General features: G+C 35.1%; 1 protein-coding gene across 3 annotated transcripts in view; it reads left to right on the forward strand.

Annotated features, from left to right (window-relative positions):
* The first annotated feature begins 9,768 nt into the window (after positions 1 to 9,768).
* The window catches only part of LOC128243137 (uncharacterized), a 44,001-nt gene continuing 31,388 nt past the window's right edge, over positions 9,769 to 22,381 (forward strand). For all 3 annotated transcript variants that reach the window (XM_052960700.1, XM_052960698.1, XM_052960699.1), the window contains exons 1-2: positions 9,769 to 9,802; positions 9,939 to 10,092. The gene's annotated coding sequence lies outside the window, so the exon portion shown is untranslated. The remainder of the gene's footprint in view (positions 9,803 to 9,938; positions 10,093 to 22,381) is intronic.

Here is a 22,381-nt window from a genome sequence, read left to right on the forward strand (position 1 = left end):
TAATAAAACAAATAATAAATCTAGGCAAATATAAAAATATAAACATGTACTTGATATTACTGTCAGGAATATCAAAAAAATGTGGTGTTTATTTCAATATTAGATTCAGTTATTTATATACTATTGGTGATATTACTACAAATAGGAATTCTGGCATTTCACATGAACAGAATGTTTTTATTTTGAAAGTCTCAGGGATATCAGAAAACGCTGCCGATCGCGAATTTTCATTTTCTTTTGGAAACGGATATTTTTTTTTATTTTCTAGACAGCTGACTAGATGTTCCTCGTTTGACTTACAAAGGAATTGACTTTTGTATTTGCATGGCCATTCTTAAACACAATTCTACAGCATTCGCAATTGCAAAGACACCACAGTCATGTCCATTTGGTTGTTGAACTCGCGGAACTTGAATCATTAGCTGAGATTTGTTACTTTTATTGATTTGTGTTAGTTGTATTTGAATATTGTTCTTGAGTAATTTTATGGTTTTACATATAATCTGTAATAACTGCTATCAGTGTCTCTGGTCGTCTGATTGCTAGTTGTCCAGTGATTTGGGCCATCAAAGAGAATTTGAACTAATAAATTAGGGTTGGCTGTTGTCCGGGGAATTTTTATCTGTACTCCACGATTTTAATTGTTCAACATAAAATGGCGTTGTAGTTGTATGCTTTGCTGAAATTGTTTTTTTTAATATGGCAGACATAGCGTTCATGTGTCAGTGGCCTGGACAATAACTAGAACAAACGTCTGAAAAAATGTTGAATGGTTGAAATAAATAACCAAAAATATAAGAAAATATATTCACAATTTAATAACGCGATTCTGTATTAATGACATCATTTTAAAGTTATTTTCAGGTCATCTATGTTTCTTGTTAAGATATAACCGACTTTAAATAAAGATTCGTGTATCTTGTAAGTAATATTTTATTTGTAAAATAGCCTCCCTAATAGTCCAGTAGTTATTAATTATTATTGCACTTATCATATTTTGTCAAGGAACTCTTCATAACAGGTTTATGACAATACACAATATGTCATTCCATGAAATGCATTATACAACGCGTGTCAGTGATTAGCGCCTATCCCTCGTTAATGACATGATAAACGGATTAGCCAGTTTTATTGTACACTAAACGCTTCTGTTCGGTTCATACATTTAGTTATGTTTATACCTTTATTTTCTCAAAATTATGGTCAGCATAACAAATATTGCTGTATGTTAAAGAATAATTGTAATGCGAAGGATGTAATAAAGTTTAGAATTAATACAATAACATATAACCAAATTTAAAAACAAATAATATATAAGGCATCAGATTTCTTCAACAGTCAAAGAATCATTGAAAAGTTGAAGTTGACAAATAAAATATATTCTGCTAAAGTTGTGTTATAATCACGAAGATATTCGAATTTATTCATTGTTAGCGAATAGCACTAACAATATCAATGAAAAATGGAGACGTAATGTGTTCCTTACTTTACTCACTGAACTCATTTCTTTTATTATATATATTATTTGTTTTTAAATTTGGTTATATGTTATTATCGTATTATTTCTAAACTTAAAGTTAAAGTTGATATAGAATAATTTTAAAGGTGCAATTTTAAGTTACTTCATTCTCTAGCCGTCCTCAATATTTAATTTTAAAAAAAACAGAAGCATTTCTATTGTCAAAGCATTTCTCTCTACACCTTTAACACTTGAATTGCATACATAGTTAACACATATTGCATAAATTAAGACTTTAATGTTTATATTTTTTATCCCATTTTGCTACCTATAAAAGCAAATAAGATTGTAAAAATAGTTTAACAAACATCGGCACTAAAATGTGTTGCCTGGGGCCATAACATTCGGAACTCCTCGGCCATTTTTTCAAAAACAACCTCGGATGTATATGGACGGTTTACATACTTAAAAAGTGGTACGTTTAAGTCCGCTGCAAATAGATCGCCTAGTAATCTTATTTAGTAGTTAAAATTTATGACTTAACTCTTGGGAATCGTAATTATGTTTGCAATAATACACTTCACTGGCAATCAATTTAAACTGAGAGCAATGAATACAACTCTTAAACACTACATTTAATTAATGCTTTTATTAAAAAAAATACGGACTACTTCAATAGATGTACCGGCATACATCCGAGGTTGTTTTTGAAAAAAATGTCCGAGGAGCTCCGAATGGGGCCATAAGTTATGAACCGGGAATTATGAGACCGGATGAGACCGGATTTTACGAGGAGAGACCGGGAAATATTATCGCCCCCAAGTCACCCATATTTTAAAGGAAGATATGACCCCATAAAAGAAAAGAACTAGAGACTAGTCATTATTTTACCATCGATGCCTGAATTATATGAACGGGCCATAAGTGAGCAACTGATCAGTCATTATGATAACAGTTTTCATCCTTTCCTGGCAGCTTAATTTCAGAAAAACATATTGGTGTCAAACCAAATTGTTAAGGCTGGTGGAAGAGTCGGGGAAGTTATATAATGAGATCAAATACGTTAATGTAGGTGCAGTTCTAATGGACCACTAAAATGTTTACTTCCAATCCTATGCAGGCTTACACTGACAAATTTCAAGCAATTTCAGTTGGCTCAAAGTCTACTAAAGAAATGAAACAAATCAGTATACTGAAGCACACTGTTGTTTGTGAAGAGCAAGTAAAACATTTAGGCGCTGAAGTAGAAAGTTCTTTTTTTATGCCCATAAAGTGTGCTGAAAAGCAGCCAAGCAACTGAATATCCTTCAAAGAATAAGCACTTTTTGACAAAACAATACTAAGCTTATTATCTTTAAACAAATATCTGATCCAATTTCAACTACTGTCTTGTTGTTTGGCATTTGTTAGTTAAGATCACACAGAAAAAATGTAAATGCCCAGTGTGCAAATGATATTTTATAACTTAACAAATAAGAAGAAATTGAGAATTATAGAGTTTTACTGAATATATTTTGCTCTAGTCCCCACGGAAAAGGAGTTGTGTTTTCAGTGTGATGGACAACAATATATGGTATTCAAATACAAGAAAAAATGTTTCAAAGTTATATATCATTAAAATCTGTCAACACAATCAACTACGTTCGTGTGTTTTTCGGCAAACCTTGTTAAGGTGTAACGATTTGGCATTTTCAATTAATATTCGTACACAGTAATAGGTGCTGATAATGTCAAATAATAAAAGGACACTAACTCAAATGTATAGGTATTTTTCATACTGTTACCTTAAAATGGCATTGACATTAAAGTGGTCAATGTCTCATGTTCATTTGAAGTACATATACCGCGAAACAATTACCACATAATTCGCCATTATCTTTTTGATAAAACAGCCATATTCATATAAAAAGTTTTTTTTTAAATAAAATGGAAATTTATGGAGGCCGTCTTGAACGCTACTTTGGATTTCGCTTTTCGAGCCACGTGTTGGTAATTTATGCCGCGAGTTGCCTACACTAAAGACTTTGCGGACCATTTCAGCATATATAGCATTGCTTGTTCTTCGTTGCCACTCTTCACACCAAATCTACTGATTGTCACATCACATCACATTAATGTCTTTTATGGGTTTAACTTAAAGGTGGTGAAAAACTTAAAATACAAAATGTTGCGTTTTAAATAATATTACAATTAGTCGTTGTATTGCCAAAATCATCAGAGCAATCAGGAGGAACGTTACTGGCTGATGTATTTGTTATATATCAATTTAATTGTTGGTTCAAAAAGAAACAGTCGATGCGCATTTGTGTACAGTTTATTTACATATATATGGTATACAGTGAACTAGCAGCTCCATGAATATCTAGGCAAATTTCCCGCCGTATGTTCGGGCAGTCTATATATTCATAGCTTATCACATGATATCATGTTATTACGGCTATGCTTAATCAAGGTAAACGAAGTATTCTATCAGAACGTCATATGCTTCTTTCCTCTCTGGCAATTGATGACATGTGTAATCTTCTGCTGTAGGCGAATGCGGCGTTCATAGTATAACATTCCGTTTTTGACGGAACTACGTTCATAGTGCGTTGATGTACTTGTTTGGTAATATTCAAATTAGCAAAGCCCGGGCTTCGAGTGGATGGAGAATATATGTATATAAAAGACCAATCAACTCCTTTAGGATTGAGCATACGTTCCCTGAAGGGATCTATTGGTCTTGTTGGCCTCGCACGTTAAATAGATTTGTGATTGTGTTAGTGATTGTAGAATCGTGTTTTGTAGATACTTATGTAAGAAAATGGATTAATTGGCTTTTGTGGTCATTTATTTGCAAAACAATGGAATGGAATGGACAATTGACTGGACAATAGCCAGTATTTTAGTGAGCGATGGTCACGGAGTAGTGGACAGCTGTTTTGTGCAAATGTTCAATATGTATACTAAGCCGGTATCTTGTTGATAATACCAAATACACGATCACACAAACACTGACTTTTGATCTGTATTTACATTCAAAACTAAGAAACGAGTACGTTCATATATTTTAAAATGGGAATCTCAGTACAACAGTGGCGTGCCAAAATAGGAACTTTTAGCCAGCCAGCAAAGTCTAAAATGACTTTCCAGACATTAAAGCCCCTTGGTCTGTCATTAGGCATAAGGTTGGTGCTCTTTTATCTGCTGTTGGCACAATGTGTAGAACCACATCCCGGACCCCCAAAAGCAGGTCGCAGCGGCAACCCAGCACGAGATCGTAATGAGGCTATCGGCCCGGAAGTGGAAATATCTTCGTCGCAGACCCGGTCGTCACGCGCATCCTTGAGGTCTAGTAGCCAAATGACCTTAAAAGACATGCTCCTACCTGTCGACTTCCGGGATCCAGCGGGGATCTCGGATACTGACAACCCGGAGGCGGATATCAGCGGCAACCGTGGTGACCTCGGGGACTTGAACGTAGGCCTGCTTCTACTAGAGATACGTCAGGATGTAAAACAAATCAACACCAAATTTGATACATTGGAACAAAAAGTTAGCGAGTTAAAAGCGGAAAACAGGGAATTAAAGAAACAAAATGATAGTCTAGTGCTTTCTGTTAATAATCTCTCTGAGCGTTTAAACCAAGTTGAACTCAGTTCTTCAACATATCAAAACAAACAGGAACAACTTGAAACTCAAGCAAAACGGAATAATCTGAAGGTTTTCAATATACCAGAAGATCAAAACGAAACTAGATCTATTATATTAGATAAATTAAGGTCAATTTTAACCGAGCAATTAAACTTAAATGCGGAATCAATCCTATTTGATGACGTGTTTCGGATACCGTCAAGAACCGGAAGCCGCCCAATAATTGTGCGTTTCGCACTTCTTCAAGACCGTGATCGGGTACTGTCGGCCTTCCGGGAGAAGCGACGCGAGGGCGAACTCGATTTCAGGATCGGCGAAGATTTACCACCTAGAATTGCGCGGGCGAGGTCGGGGTTGTATCCTTTCTTCAAACAATGCATTGCAGAGAGGAAACACGCTCACTTTAAAAATGATAAACTTGTAGTGGAAAATACAGTGTATGAATTCGACGAAACTCAGAAAAAGCCCGCCCCTGTTAAGAAATAGGGGTGTGGCCAAGGCCCAAAATACATATCATTTGATCGACATTTGAAACTATGTTCTCTTAATATAAGAGGTCTATGTAAGTTTGTAAATGATTTAGATTTTGTGAATTATGTTAAACAATTTGACATTATTGCTTTGTATGAGACTTGGCAATCAAAGCGTAATGAGTTTAATGATATTTTGAGTGGTTATTCAGTCTTTGAGAGTATTAGAACCCAGCGAAAAGGTAGTATCCGTAATTCAGGCGGTGTACTAGTGATACTTAATGAAACTTTTTGTCAAACTGAAATGATCACGAGAATATATGAAGAGTTTAAGGACTGTATCGTTTTGTATGTGAAAAAGGATTTACTTTGCTTGCAAAAAAACCTTATAATAATATTTACATATGTATCATGTTCAGTCATTTATGAAAATGATGAAAATGACGGGATTTCCTTACTAAATGATAAACTTACACTTATTAAATCAGACTTTCCGGATACATTATTATTAGCCGGAGACTTAAATGCACGTGTAAAAGATATAATTGACTTCATTCCACAAGACAATGTTGACTATATTTATAATACAAAAACAGACTATCCTGGAGATGAGTTTTGTTTACCGCGTAGCACAAAAGACTTAGTGTTAAACAAATTTGGGTTATCACTTATTGAATTATGCTGTACCCATGACGTGCATTTATTAAATGGTCGTCTCTTTGATGACAAGGAGGGAAATTTCACTTGTATGGCTAATAACGGAAAAATTGTGGTCGATTATATTGTTGCTTCAACTGAATTATTTGAGCATTTTTGTGACTTTGGTGTCGATGTAGCAGATTTTTCCGATCATTTCCCGCTCTATTGTACATTGAAAACCAACACGTTTAGACTACAGTGTTATGACGAAGGCGACCAGATTCGTAAGTACGTTAAGTACAAATGGCGCGACGAGTGTAAAGATAACTTTATGAGTAAATTTTCAACATTATACGAATCGTTCGTAAATATTGTAGTAACAACAAATCCAGTTGATAAGCTTAGTGCATTTATAGCTGTATTCAAAAACGCTGGTGAAGACATGTGTGTTAGGCAAAATGGGTCTTCGCGTATGACTGTTGAAAACGAGCAGCCGGACTGGTGGTGCAAAGCTTGTGATACGGCTAAACAGACAAAATACAAACTTTTACGTCGTTATCGAATATCGAACTATAGTGAAGATTTACAAAAGTATATTGACGCTAGAAATGCATTTAAAAATATATGCAGATCAAAAAAGGAGGCAGCGGAGAGATCTAACAGAGAAACACTGATTGACTCTCGAAACAACCCGAAAGAGTTCTGGTGGCAAGTTAAGAAATCGAATAAAATAAATGTTGTAAAAGATAACACTATATCACCTGAAACATGGGTAGAATATTTTTCAGACTTTTATAGTGAAACAAATATTGTTTACACACAAGATGAACAAAACGCGTTTGAGGAGCTTGCACGTGATATAAATGCAAATGAACTAGAAAGGGAGATAAATAACGATGAAATACTATTAGGTATAACTACGTTAAAAAAAGATTGTAGCCCTGGAAATGACGGATTATGCATAGAAATGTTTAAGAATACCAGTGGAATTATTTTACCGTATTTACGGGAATTATTTAACAATATATATAATAGCGGTGTATTCCCTGTTGAATGGAGCGAGAGTATCATTGTACCGTTGCACAAAAAGGGGTCTAAGGACGAGCCAAATAATTACAGGGCGATTTCGCTTATTTCAAGCATAAGTAAAATATTTACCAATATTTTGAATAAGAGACTGTCACGGTGGTGTGAAGATAACGGGGTTGTGAGCGAATCTCAGGCTGGGTTTCGAAAAAAATACTCGACAATAGACAATATTTTTTAATTTACATGCTGTTATTCAAAAATACTTGTGTCGAAAGAAGGGGAGAATGTACGTTTTTTATATCGACTTTTTCAAGGCCTTTGACTCCTGTATACACGAGAACTTATGGAGAAGCTTATCAAGAAAAGGCATACAAGAGAACAGTAAATTCCTGATAATATTTCAGTGTATGTACAGGAACTTGAAATCATGTGTAAAGGTTAAAAACGGACTGACGCGGTACTTTAAATGTTCAAAAGGCACAAAACAGGGCTGTGTAAGTTCTCCGATGATTTTTTCATTGTTAATTAATGATCTAGTCGAGTTCCTAAAGCTGAAATGCGAGTCTGGAATTTACATAAATGACAACATTGATGATATGTATGCTTTCATGTTTGCTGATGACGTAGCAGGTGTTGCAGACACAAAACAAAATTTACAAAGACAAATAAATTACATTGAAGAGTTTTGTAACATAACTGGGATGAAAATCAACATTGACAAATCCAAGGTTATGGTATTCAGGCGAGGTGGACAACTTAGAGCATATGAAAAATGGTACTATAACGGAAACCAAGTTGACGTAGTTTCATATTATATGTATCTCGGGGCGTTTTTTACGCCTACATTATCATGGACTAAAACTCAAGATACACTTAGACTGCAGGCTACGAAGGCAGTGTCAAATATATATGCGTTTCAGAAACGTTTTGGATACTTTCAGTTGAAGGATGCATTCAAACTGTTTGATTCGATAGTTGCACCTATATTGTGTTATTCATCGGAGTTATGGGGATATTGTCATATTGAAAATGTCGAACGTGTACATACAAGCTTTTGTAAATATATAGCATGTCTAAATAGAAATGTTTCTAACTGTTTAGCGTTGAACGAGTGTGGAAGACTTCCTTTAAATGTGATATATATGACTCGTTGTGTAAAGTATTGGACAAAACTGATAAGCAAAAAACTGCATAAAAACTGTTATCTAATGCTTCGCGAGTTAGACGGTGCTGGCAAGACAACATGGGCCACAGGAGTGAAAATACTTTTATTCGAACATGGTTTCGGTTTTGCATGGATCGCTGGCGAAGTAGGAAATATAACAAACTTTATTGTGCTATTTAAAAGCAGACTTAAAGACTGTGCAATGCAGAAGATGCAGGGATTTGTTGATTCTTCTCCGAAAGCGCTACACTTCAGACATTATAAAAGTCTTTTAAACCCAGAAAGATACCTTTCCATGGATCTACCATTCATATTGAAAAAGACGTTTTCTAATTTCCGTTGCTCTAGTCACGTATTGCAAATTGAAAAAGGCCGACACGATAACATTGATCGTGACTTCAGGTTTTGTCCTTTTTGTTTGAAACGAAATGTCTATGTGATAGAGGATGAATACCACTTTTTATTACTCTGTCCGTTGTATAATGATGTTAGACAAACGTACTTGTATGACCAACTTGAAAATAGAATGATAACGCTTCACTTGTTTTACAAACTATTATCAGACTACAATAGGCGAAGTGTTATATTGGTTGCACACTATATTGCAAAGGCTTTTGCTATTCGAGAGGAATTCATTCGTGATCGATAGTTTTCTATCATAGTTATATTTTCCTGATATATTTGTATTATACAGTTTTATATTTATACTACTTATATATGCATAACTCTGTCACCACTATTATGTAATTCTCTGATATTTGTATTTTGGGCCGGAGGCCTTGTACTACAATAAACATTATGTTATGTTATGTATGTTATGTTACACATGATAAAGGCATATAATGAGTGGTTGTCAGGTTAGCGCAGTGGTTAGTGCAATCACTTATCACCAAGGCGACCCGGGTTCGATTCCCGGCCTGGGCGCATGTGAGTTTGGTTTGTACATATAGGCATCAAGGCGGACAAGTGGGTTTCCTCCGGGTACTCCGGTTTCCCCTAAAAAAAAACAATCGAACAACTCTCTCGCGCAATCATCGTACGAGAATGATAAATATAATGTTGTTATATCTTGTTTCACAATCGTTATAAAATAAATAAGTTTCAACTAACATATTTTGTTATTTTAACTGACTGAGATCAAATCGAAATAGGAGTTTGAGTACAGAGTCGCAATGGGTTATCATTTATATCTTTTATTACTTTACACAATTGTTAGCTCTTGATATCTATCCAAATCCGTGAAGACATCTTGTAAAAATATGTAATCCCAATAATTTAACTGATTCTTCCGCAGTCACCTTTACTCTAAGTACTAAATTAAATCGGTTTAGCAATAGTTGTATGTAGCCTTTCAAATATACATGAATCAAGTGCACCATTATAGCGACTTCCGGCAAACGATATGTGGTAATATATTTGTATATTTTATTGTTTTCTGTCGTTGAGAATCGGCGTTTTCTATTTTTTCAAACTAAATGTACATTGTTGTTGTGAAGTTGCTTGAATACAAATTACATATATTTCAATATTTTCTAAATTTTAGGTTTGAGTAAATGTGACCAATCAAATCCAAGAACAGGAAAGGAGCAGCTGCACGCCATTTTGGATATATTCTGGACAATGCGTTGTGATACAAAATTCCGATGAATTAGAAGTGATTTTGTTTCAATTCCGAGAAGTATAGTTGTTATCTAAAGGTATGAATTATTATAAGTTGAAACAGTTGATGTTACACAAAAATTTAGCATTTTGAAAGCAGAACATGTTTTTGTTTTGTTTGTTGACATAAATCATGGTGCACAGTACTTCAGTAATAACATTATCACATACGTTCTGTTTTCTTGGTCTCATTTAACTATAAACATGTTGTGAATTTGATGTATCAAAATTCAGAAATGTTTCTGATTATCCAAATTAGTCTTCAAGAGAAGTCCTACAACAAACAATCTGCACTTTTTCTACAAACAATCTGCACTTTTTCTACAGAATAACTTATTTAATCACTGAAGTGAAGAGAAACAAGAGCGCAATTATGTAAATATCAAGACTCAGCATGTCATGATCAAACATCTGATTGATCCTAGCAAGTCATAATTGCATCTAGACAACTCATTTCTTATTTGAGTTGTCCGATCGGGCAGGTACTAAACTTGTTCTTGAATATTATTGAATCAACTAATTAACCGTATGATTAAACTGTTTTTAATTTAATACATACACATTTTTACTTGCAGGAAATTTGGTATATATGTTAATGTTGGCTAATGCACATTTTAAATACAATTCATTGTTGCACAAAAGAACTATTTTTTTAATTTGCAAGTCATCAGGATAACACACTTGCCTGAAGCCTGTGACAAGTCAAAGTGCCAAACGGCAAGTCAGGTTGCCCGAAGGGTCAAGGCAATTGATTAAGATTGAATAAAGTAAAGATAATAAAATTGTATTCAATGTTTATGCCAGGCCTTTATGGCTTGTCGGGCCCGACATGCCTTCCCGGGGCAGGTTAATTACGACACACATTGATTGCACTGACATGGCTTAATACCCGCAGCAACGAGCCATATCAAAACTCAACTTAGCCTTTCGTGATAGTTGACTGATTGAAAAAACAATGGGGAGCTGTATAATTGCGTGCTAAGCTGATATTGTAATTGTTGGCTGATCGCCAGAAGGCGTGTCAAGAACATTTTGCTTGACCCATCATCTTACCATGCTCGTGGCTCTCCCAAACTCCTCCTATGATAATTTGGCATTTGGTAAATGGTAATATTCAATTGACCTTCATCTTAAGAAATTAACGTCATTTTTTTGTTTGTTCACTAAGGTTTTACCCATTGTAACCCATGTGAAAAACCCATTGAAGTCAGGTGATTCCTCACCCTGACATTGCAAAATTTGAGTATCAAAAATCAAGATTGCCAATTTAAGTTGGAAGTTTTGATAGCAAGTTAAGATGAAAAACAAATAATTCCTTTAAGAAATTCTACATGTCCAAAAGCAACCACTTCATGCATGCAGGTGATGTTAATAGCTGGCGTGAAGCTCCTGATATTGTAGCTGTCATATAATTTAATATTGAGGTATTTTTTCCTACTTGATAGTCGCCTATCTGATTTAATCAGTGTTCAATAGATTACTTTATTGCATTTCATAATTATATGAGTATGAGCACATGATTCACATGATGCCCGCTTTTTACATACAAGAACAGGGAGGATTCCATTAACATATTTCACTGGGTACAAAGGCGGTGTCAATTAAAACATTACTACTCACTACAATGTGGAAATTGTTAGTTAAAACACTTTGAAGAATAAAAAAACATATGAAAAACAAACATTTTATAGTTGGATTATATAGCAGATTAGTTAAGCTAAGAATGCAGGAAATCGCACCATTTGCTATAGTCATAAAAAAATCACAGCATAGGGAGGGGACACCCCCCCCCCCCACATATTAAGTCAGGCCCCAACAAGCCTTTGGAAAATCCTGGCAGGAAACCTAAATTAAAGAATTCCTAAACATATTTATTAGCAATGGTCTTGCCAAACTCATTGAATTATTGAACATTTCATGGTAAAGAACAATTTAATATATATATAATTTATGTAACAATGACTCTGATAAATAGATCTTGTTATGTAACTTACAAATGTGGGCAAGTGTTGGACAGATTAAAATTCCCTGAACACTCGACAAGATTAAAATATTATCATGATGACTACACAGATACAGTTTTTTTCTCCTTGATTCTTGAAAACAATGAGGTAAGTTAAAACTGATACAAATGTAATTAAATAACAGAAAAAGCGAAACGAGGGAGGATAAAGAAGAATGCAGCTAAAAGCAGAATCTGATTAAGAAGAAGATTAAACACATCATTAAAGTCTAGCTAATTGTAGATCAGAACATATTTTTGGAATACGACCTACATCTTCAGCCAATAAAATAGCAGGTATGCAATCATTAATTGATCATAAAAGACCAATTACTTTTCAGTGACATAAACTTTTTTTGTATATATATCCAAATGACTTCAGTTCTCTTCACCTTTTTGACACTTCTAAATCCCCAGAAAGATAAAAAAATATCCATTTATTGCAATTACAAAATGCAACAAAACAAAGAATAATCTCAATTTAGTGTGCACACCATTACAAAATTTGCCTATTAGGGGTCTTTCTTTCATCCCTAAAATTCTATGATGCTTCATAAAATGTATTGAAAACACTCATTTTTTTATGCTATGATATAAGTATAAAGAAGTATTTTGGTTTTAGTGGGGTGCCAACCCAGGCTGGTTAAGTCAAGAAAATCATTGCCTGAAGCACTAAGCCACCAAGACTTTTTCAATCGTTACTGGGTAGTTAATATTTGACTTCTTAACAATATATATTGATAACAGCAGTCTGTGAAATAAAAAAAATAAGCATAGGCCATTCGGCTCTATAACCTTAAATCCATAGGCCCGAATCATATTTCATAGACCCAAAAGAAGAATAACAAGTTTGACCACTTCATAGAGTATTTAATGCTATTCTCTTGTAAAAAGGACAACAAAGAAAACACATGGTCCTCAGCCATCTTCACATCATCACCAGCATCTGAATCCTCCAAGACTAAGCTGTCAATTGTCTTCCTCAGAAACATACATGTTTATTATATTGGATGACTCAATGATTTCAGCACCATATACCGTTCAAGTATGTAGGTTATTTCATAAAAATACTATCTGCTTTTGTGCGAGTCAAGGCTAAACATCTTAGCAAATGCCAAAGATAGGACGAAACAAAAATAGCATCTATCAAGTTATTACAGTGGTCGAAATTGGTTCCCCTTGAAGAAATATGGACCACTTAAAAAAGTGGGTCAATGGGTTCAAAAACTAGGTCAGCAGGACCTACTAGGTCAAATCTCTGAAAAATCTTTGAAACATACTAGAGGCATTATACATGGTCAAATATTCATGAAACTGAATCAGTATGTTTTTCTTGATGAACTCTTGGTCGTAAATAAAACTGGGTCACATATGATAAAAAAAATAGGTCACTAGGTCAAATCTTAGATTTTTTTTGTCCGGAACCATATCATGGTAATGATTGGTCAAGTTATATTCAAAATTGGACAGGATGTAAACCTTGATGAAATATGGACCACTAAAAAAAGTGGGTCACGTGGGATCAAAAAATAGGTCAGTAGGTCAAATCTTATAAACATCTTTGGAACATACTAGAGGCATTATACATGGTCAAATAATAATAAAACTAAATAATAATGTTTTCCTTGATGAAAATTAGGTCACAAGGTCAAATCTTTTGTCCGGAATGGTCGGATTATGTTCAAACTTTTTGCTACTGAGCATGTTTCTGTAGCTTTTTGCATATATATTGATCATGATGTACCCCTTGATGATATACATGGGTTAAGGTTTTCCGGCATATGCCGGATTTTCCTGATCCAGAGGGGTCGTTTTTCCAAATCGTGTAAATCCGTTGAGATTTTCAGAGGGGGGTTAGGGGGTATGACCAAACTCCTCCTCCGAATTTCGATCATTATTTGCAGAGGTCAACAATAAGTCCGATTTCACAACCTCCATTTTTGCGATCCAGCAGGTGCCCGCTTGAGCAAGTGCGCGTTTTCATTTCATTTACGGAGATAGCCGATCTTTTTGTTCGATTACGGCCAAACATACTCAGTGTGCAATCCTCTTTCATCAGGAATCGCCGAATCGTAATTCCGACAAACGAGATCGAGGAAAACCCTATACGTCATTCGTGTGAAAGGATACTTTTGATTGGCTTACTCGATTTTGCCCTCCAATGAAATAGCGTGTCTTTTATCACTTAAGGACTGCACATAAAGATGGCCGACATTGTTATTATTAGCAACTGTCATTCGATGCAGATGATTGTTTATCAAACAAAATAGTTCTGAAAATTAAGTTTTTGCTAGCGGGTTATAATAAGAAGAAAAGGCAGTAAAAAAAGTGGAGGTGGGAATGTTTGTCTGAGGTTGACAAAAACGGTGATAGATGGGGAAATCACTCTGCGGAGTGTAATCATTTGGCGATGAAATGAGGCCAACCTTAAAAAATTTCTTGTTTGGAGTAACCCTACCCAGATTTTTTAAGGTGGGTAGGTAGGTAGGTTTTTTTTTTTTTTTTTTTTTTTTTTTTCTCCAACGACAACTGGATCTTGTGTACAGTACATTCACTACATAACACTAGTTATTCAAGGCATTGTAATAAACTTTTGAACAACAAACATCTTAACTTCTGATCCTTTAGTAGCTCTCCGGGATTGTTTCATCATTCTCCATTAAAAGATCAAATACATTGTACCATGTGTAGTCGACATTGAATTTTCTTACAAAGTTGTTTTTAATTTTTTTATTTAAGTAATTTATTGGCACACAAAACGTAATTTCGTTCGGTTCACGTTCGACAAACTTGCCGTCAGCCATGTTTTCGAAACGCTCATTGCGATCAGCGATAAAAACCGAAGCTCTACGAGTGTGTCTACAAATCGAAAAGAACCGAAACAGAAGAAAAGAGCAGAAACAGAAAATAGTAGCGGAAAGGCGTTAAAAAAAAAATGCGCGGATCAAAATGCCAAAAAAAAATTTGAGTCGGCAACGATTTTTATGGGTCGGTCGCGTTACTCCAAACAAGAATTTTTTTATTTTAGGCCTGATGTGTAAAATCTAATCATTTGGGAATCTTCCCTGCAGCTTCTCAAAACTGAAAAAGCAAAAAGGGTTGCAAAATTACACAGACTGGCCAAACAGACGTTGCTTAAAAGGAAATGAAAAAATGAAAATGGTAGCAACAGTCAGAATAAATGGAAAAGAATCAAATTTGGTTGATTAATGGTTGTTAAAAGAGTGTTGACAAAAGCATCAGTTTGAAATATTTTAAGTTTTTTTGGTCCAAATCTTAATTATTATAAATAAATTCTACCTTATACATTTTTGTGACTGTCGATACATTTCCTACCAAACGAATCAGTTAAGGCATAAAATTCATTAATGGTATCATTTTCTTATATTAATATTTTTTCTTTTTAATATTGTAGAAAATATTATTTAGCCATACATTAAAGTTATTTTAAGTCAGGCTTCAATTTCATTTCATAGTCAATTTATACTCTGGAATGGCATTTTATTCCCTTAAAATTCTTAATTCTCAGGAGCTTCCGGGGGCCTCCGGCCCCCTGCCAGGGCTGTACCCTGGACCCACCGGGGGCCCAGCGGCCCCAAGGCCACAATATTTCAGGTTTTTCAAAATTTCCAACTTTCACCCATAGATATATGGACTGCTTGTAAAAGTGGGGCACATGGGGTCAAAAATTAGGTCACTAGGTCAAATTTTAGAAAAATCTTTGAAACACATTAGAGACAATATGTATGGTCTTATATTCATGAAACTTGATCAGAATGTTTTCCTTGATGAACTCTTGGACAAGTTTAAAACTGGGTCACATGTGAAGAGAAATTAGGTCACTAGGTCAAATATTTCAAAAATCTTGTCCGAAACAATTTTTTGGTGGTGATTGGTCTGATTAAGTTCAACCATGGTCAGAATGTTCTCTTAGGTTAAATTTTGACTGCCTTTTAAAAGTGGGTCATATGGGTAAAAAACTAGGTCACTAGGTCATATCTTACAGAAATCTTCGGAATACTCTAGAGGCAATACATCTGCTCTAATTTCCATGAAACTTATTCAGAATGCCTCGATGAAATCTTGGATTAGTTTGAAACTAGTAAGTCATGTTGGATCCAAAATGAGGTCACTGAGTCAAATCTTAAAAAAAAACCTTGTGGAAACACTAGAGGCTATAGTTTTTTGCATATATCTGGACCAATCTTCATGAAACTTGATCAGAATGTTTTCCTTGATTAAATCTTAGATTAGTTTGGAACTGGGTAACATGGAGTCATAAACTAGGTTTCTTGGTCAATTCTAAATGTTACATTATATATACAATATTTTTTTTATTTCAAGCAGTTGCAATCAAACTCGAACTCGTATATATATATTTCATCAACAATTGATTTCCATTCCCTGAATTAGCCCAATCAGGCGGGGGATATCAATTCAACGAATTTGCTTGTTCTGACTTTAATCATTTATTATTTAATCCTTAGTGGCACTGGGGCTTGGGTAATTTCAAGTTTTGTTGGTGTTGAAAGGTCTGCCTATTGCTACTCTTCGTCCAATATACACTCTATTTGGCAGATTTTACATTGACAATGTCCGAACCTGAGGTTGTATTTAAGTCGGTTAGATGTGCTAATGATAAACAAGGTCTTGTTCGCTATGCTCACTCGGCCCATTCTTTAACTTGAAGTTTTTACTTCATGTTATCTAACTAATTCTTTATTTACACTACAAAATCCTAATGATATATGTACATTGCAGACATCACATATTGTAAAAATACCATATTTTATATTGAAGAATAAGGAGGCTATACTACTCTTCCCGAGAGTTGGCATTTTCACTTATAACTCGGTCTCCAATACCCTTAATTCAATTCACTTAATACTTCACACAGTTGTTCAAGACCATCACTCAATGAGGACACACTCCATATTATCCTCATCGTGGCCACTGATAATAGATTGTTTTAGGGACATTGTGTCAGTTTCCAGTTTTAGGGCAAGAATGTTTACTAATAACTTCTATACCCCTTCATCCAATTGACTTAACATTTTACACAATACACGTACACGGTGTACACGTTTTTTTTATCAGGCCGGCGTCAAACTCACCTCCTGGAAATAATAAATTTAGTTAAAATAAATAAATTAAAATAAAAAATAAATAAAAATCTGCAAGTCAGAGCAGTAATATGTAGTGTGTTTTTGTTGCCCTTTTCGAAGGTACAGAAACCTAGCTAAAACTCGTATATAAAGCCTTGTACCACATTAGGGATATTCTACAATGCAGCTACAAATTTTGAAATCGAAACTGAAGGGACGGTATTTGGTCATGGCATTAATACGCACAAACAAACATGTTACATGCCTCTATTTTAAGTACGCTGTTAAAGTCATATGTGCATATAAGGTAGACTAGTAGGACTTCTCTTCAAGAGTAAACAAAAGTATAAAATTACAATCCATCCCAGACTTGGATGGTCATTTGCGTAAATTTTAACTGTTCAAATACACTGACCTCAAGATACTAATTACTAAAAGGTAAACAGCTATACTAGTAACTAAAACCATTCACAGATTCAGAAATATGAAGTGCAATGTGCGTTAGAGATTAGTTCTTTGTAAACAAACCTACACACACGTACGGTAGCGAAACATGAACATGAGCCCGTCCGTCCATCCGTATGTCCGACGTGCAAGTACCATGTCCCTACCTCTGATGTCAAGGTCACGCTTAGTGTTTGAATACTATGGAATGCTCCATATAAGGACATACGAGTGTAGGTGGTCTTGTCCGAGCTGTAGCTTTCTCTTGTATGAACATATTTTAAAATAACTTTCCACATGTGTTCCACATACCAAAAAGACATGTCGCATGCAAGACCCGTGTCCAAACCTCTTAAGTCAAGGTCACACAGTGTTAATTCAGAATTGAATGCTGAATATAAGGATATAGAGTATAGTTGTTTGTCCTGGCTGAAGGACATAGAGTATAGTTGTTTGTCCTGGCTGTAACCTCCTCTTGTATGGACAAATTTTAAAATAACTTGCCACATGTTTTCGACATATAGAGACGACCTGTCGCATACACGACCCATGTCCCTACCTCGAAGGTCAAGGTCACACTAAGTGTTTGTTTATTATGGAATGCTGCATATAAGGATATAAGAGTGTATAAGGTTGTCAAATATTGGAGAGGCAATTAAAAATAACTTGCCGTATGTATTTGACACATAAAGGCAATGTTGCTTTTGCAAGACCCACACTATATTGTTGTCAAGCAAAAAGGATTTTCAATCCTATGGACCAGACATAATGCAATATGGTCGTGCAAATGCACCAGCCATGTTGGTTAGACATAATGCCATGTTGTCCTGCAAATGCACCAGCCATGTTGGTTAGACATAATGCCATGTTGTCCTGCAAATGCACCAGCCATGTTGGTTAGACATAATGCCATGTTGTCCTGCAAATGCACCAGCTATATTGGTTAGTCATTATTTGATGTTCTCTGGCAAGGCCACCGATCGGTTAGACCTAATGTCATGTGGTCTTGCAAATGCGCCAGCCATATTGGTTAGACAAAGTGGACACTTCATTGCTAGTTTCTTCCCTTTTTATGTACTGACATTGTTCAAAGGTCAATGTCACTTTCGGGGGCATGCGTCACATACTTTGACAGCCCGTTTTTTTTATTTCAACTTCATATTTAGAAGCGAAACGTATGTAAATGATGTCGGGCAATGACTCACAATCATTATTGACGCATCTTTACTTAACATTACTGTTTAAAAGATATACATATGCATGCATATACCACTTGCAACATTCTGGTTACTGCAATAAATTAAAACCTTTCATTTCGTCATGGGCAATTAAATTGGCTAACCCCTTTTTATTTTCGAGTAATGTGTTACTGTAGTAAATACGTTGCTATTTCAGCACACAAGTATAAGCTTTATATATCATCAAGTATGCGCAGTGGGAACTCGTAATCGCAGTAGCTAATTATGTGATAAAAAAAACCCACCTAAACATCTAATATGAACTTAATTTTGCTAACTCGGGTTTTGTCATGAAAAGGATTCAAATACATGTGTGATGAAAGTGATGTTTGTCCAATGTTTACAAAACTATCATATGTGCTAAGCACTCATTATGCTGTACAAATGTAACTGTACATGTACATATATATGCCAAGTATAAACTATATTGGTTAATGCTTTTTGTGAAGTTTTACAGTTATAATGTAATTAACCCGTCTTGAGATCGAATTTTACGACTTACATTTTCGTACCGAAAGCGACTTTTTATGCCCCCACAAAGTGGCGGCATATAGGGTTGCCCTTGTCCGTACGTACGTCTGTCCGTCTGTCTGTCTGTCTGTCTGTCTGTCTGTCTGTACGTACGTACGTCCCGAAGATTGTTTCCGATCTAATTCTTGAAAACCGTTTGTCCAATCCTCACCAAACTTTAAACACATGTTTGTGACCATAATATCTTGATCAAGTTCGATAGTCATGGAAATCGCTTTAGTCATTTAGGAGTTACGGCCCTTTTTTGCCAAAAATACTTCAAAAATATGTTTCCGATCTAATTCTTGAAAACCGTTTGTCCAATCCTCACCAAACTTTAAACACATGTTTGTGACCATAATATCTTGATCAAGTTCGATAGTCATGGAAATCGCTTTAGTCATTTAGGAGTTACGGCCCTTTTTTGCCAAAAATACTTCAAAAATATATGTTTCCAATCTAATTCTTGAAAAGTATGTGTCCAATCCTCACCAAACTTTACATACATGATTGTGACCATAATATCTTGATCAAGTTCGATAGCCATGGAAATCGCTTTAATCATTTAGGAGTTAGGGCCCTTTATTTCCCAACAATACTTAAAAAATATCATCTCGATGTAAATGAGATGTGGATCCAACAAGTTTTTTCCTGCCTGAATGGCGCCATATAACCTATACAGTCTTGCGATGCCGTAAAACCCAACTCAACTCAACTTATCCTATATGTGCAGATTATCCTGAATAATCATTATGGCTTATTTTCTGTGACAAAAAATCAAAGTGGGGGCATCCGTGTCCTATGGACATATTTCTAGTTTAAACACAACCTCTTTGGTTCGATTAAAAGTTCGAACGAAATATTCGAGCAAGATCTAATTTATGTACTATTCTGATGTAAACAACAAATGTTTTGCTCTTAATAAGTGTAACTTTATGCTTATAAGTTCAAACTTGTTTCAACATTAAAATTTAAAACTAAAATGGTAACATATTAAGGCCTTATGTTTAACTCAGATATTAGTTATAATACATTTTTAACAATTACTGTTAAAAAAAAGATCAAATGTAATGGACTGAAGTGTGGGGTCAGTGAATGGAAACGTGCAGCTAAAGTACGAGGCGATTATCGTCAGACACCTACTTTCTTCAACAAATAAAAGTCCGTCGAACCGGTCTGCAAAAATAACACATTGATACGATTACGACATTGAGGCTGAGCGTGGATTCCGTTTAGTTCGCACAAAGGAAGGAAGGCATTGCTCCGCTTTTAGGCAAGCGTTTGTGTTGCAACCCTTGGAATTAATCAAAACGCACATACGTGAATATCGTTCTTTTTATAGCGGACACAGTTCTTGTAAGCATTGAAACTTTCATTTGATACAAGTGAAATTACAAAACTCGGAATCGACCATTGTCGTTAAAGCAATGTGAAAACACCATGCCAAGAGGCGAGTCAGACAAACGGATGCAACAGCTGTACTTATTAGAAGTACTGACCTGCACACATACTCAGACATAGTCATTTACATATATTCAAACAATAAATAAAGCAAGATGTATTCCTTCGCAACGATCAACAACTTAAAGCTGCAATTTACCCCCCCCCCCCCCTCGACAGCAAATATCCATATATATAGGTGTGGTAACACTATCGGAAATCATTGTTGTTTCTACAAATGAAATTACTTTGAAATGTCTTGTCAACATACGCATGAGTGTTAAATTGAGAAAACAGTAGTATTTACGTTAACCTGTGAAGAAAGTGGAGCAGTGCAACACATTTGATTTATTAAAACTGTTGGTACTGAGCAAACACAACGAATTGTATATATTTCTATGCAAATTATGAGTCAACATAATATTTTTTGTTAAGAAAGGTTGACAGTTAAAGCTGCACTCTCACAGATATCCCATTTTTACAACTTTTTTATTTTTTGTCTTGGTTCCGTTCAAAAAACCATGTTTTATGGCTTAATCCGTTACTAACGGTTTAAGAAAAATGCATAAAACATCGATTTTTGAACCTAAATGTAAAAATCTGCGATCTATTTTTTTGTCAGCAGTCATATATATAACTGGTTTTCATTGATCGCAAAAATGGGTTCGTTCAAAGACAAAAAAAAAAGTGGTCAAAACGTTCAATCTGTGATCTAGTGCAGCTTTAAGGAACAATAATTAAATCATAATTCTGTTAACAGACAAAATCCAATATAAGTTAAGAAGTAAACAAGGCACCGATAAAGTATTCATTCATTGTAAATCAGTGCATTAGTTTCATTTTGTAGCATAGTGTATGCATATTTTAAGTAAGGCCAAACAAAACAACATGTATGGTTCCGGAGATCCGACCGACCCAAAATATAAAACGCCGACCCGACTCTGTTTTCGGAATTCTGAAAAAAATGTCCCGAAAAGGAACGGATTTGAGTGGCACGAAAGCAGTGAGAAACGATTATTTCGTTGAACTGAACACACAAAACAAAATGGCAGCCTCTATTACGGATTCATGTATTCAAGCTACATGTATATTTCTAAAGGTGTTTCCACCTGGAAACTTCACAGGAAATGGGATCATTTCCACAAAATTGGATACTTGTAGAATTGTTTTACATCTTGCATCAAACAAAAAGCATCACGTCATCTGTCAGAATATTGGTGTCAACGCTCGTGCTTAAGGATCATCCTTAAGAGGTTGTTTTCTTTAACGTCAGATCTTTTAAAGCAGGTTTAAGCCTAAGAGGACGGCATTTTTACCATACGATAATACACTTGAGTTTTTAAAAATATGTGTAAGAAATGGAAAGGGCTTTACTTATGCTAATTAAATACTAGTAAAATATGGAATAAATTGAATGCTAGATATGTGTATACCATTGTCAAATATTTGTAGCTCAGACCCCACGCTCAACAGAGGCGGATCCAGGATTTGACGTTGGAGGGGTCGAAACTTAGGGGCGTTACATTTGACAAATGCCCCTCCCTCTCTCCTTCAGAACTGTTTTTTTTTTTAATGTTGGGAGAGAGTT

Source organism: Mya arenaria, chromosome 8 (genome assembly GCF_026914265.1).
Source record: "Mya arenaria isolate MELC-2E11 chromosome 8, ASM2691426v1".
Classification (NCBI taxonomy): domain Eukaryota; kingdom Metazoa; phylum Mollusca; class Bivalvia; order Myida; family Myidae; genus Mya; species Mya arenaria.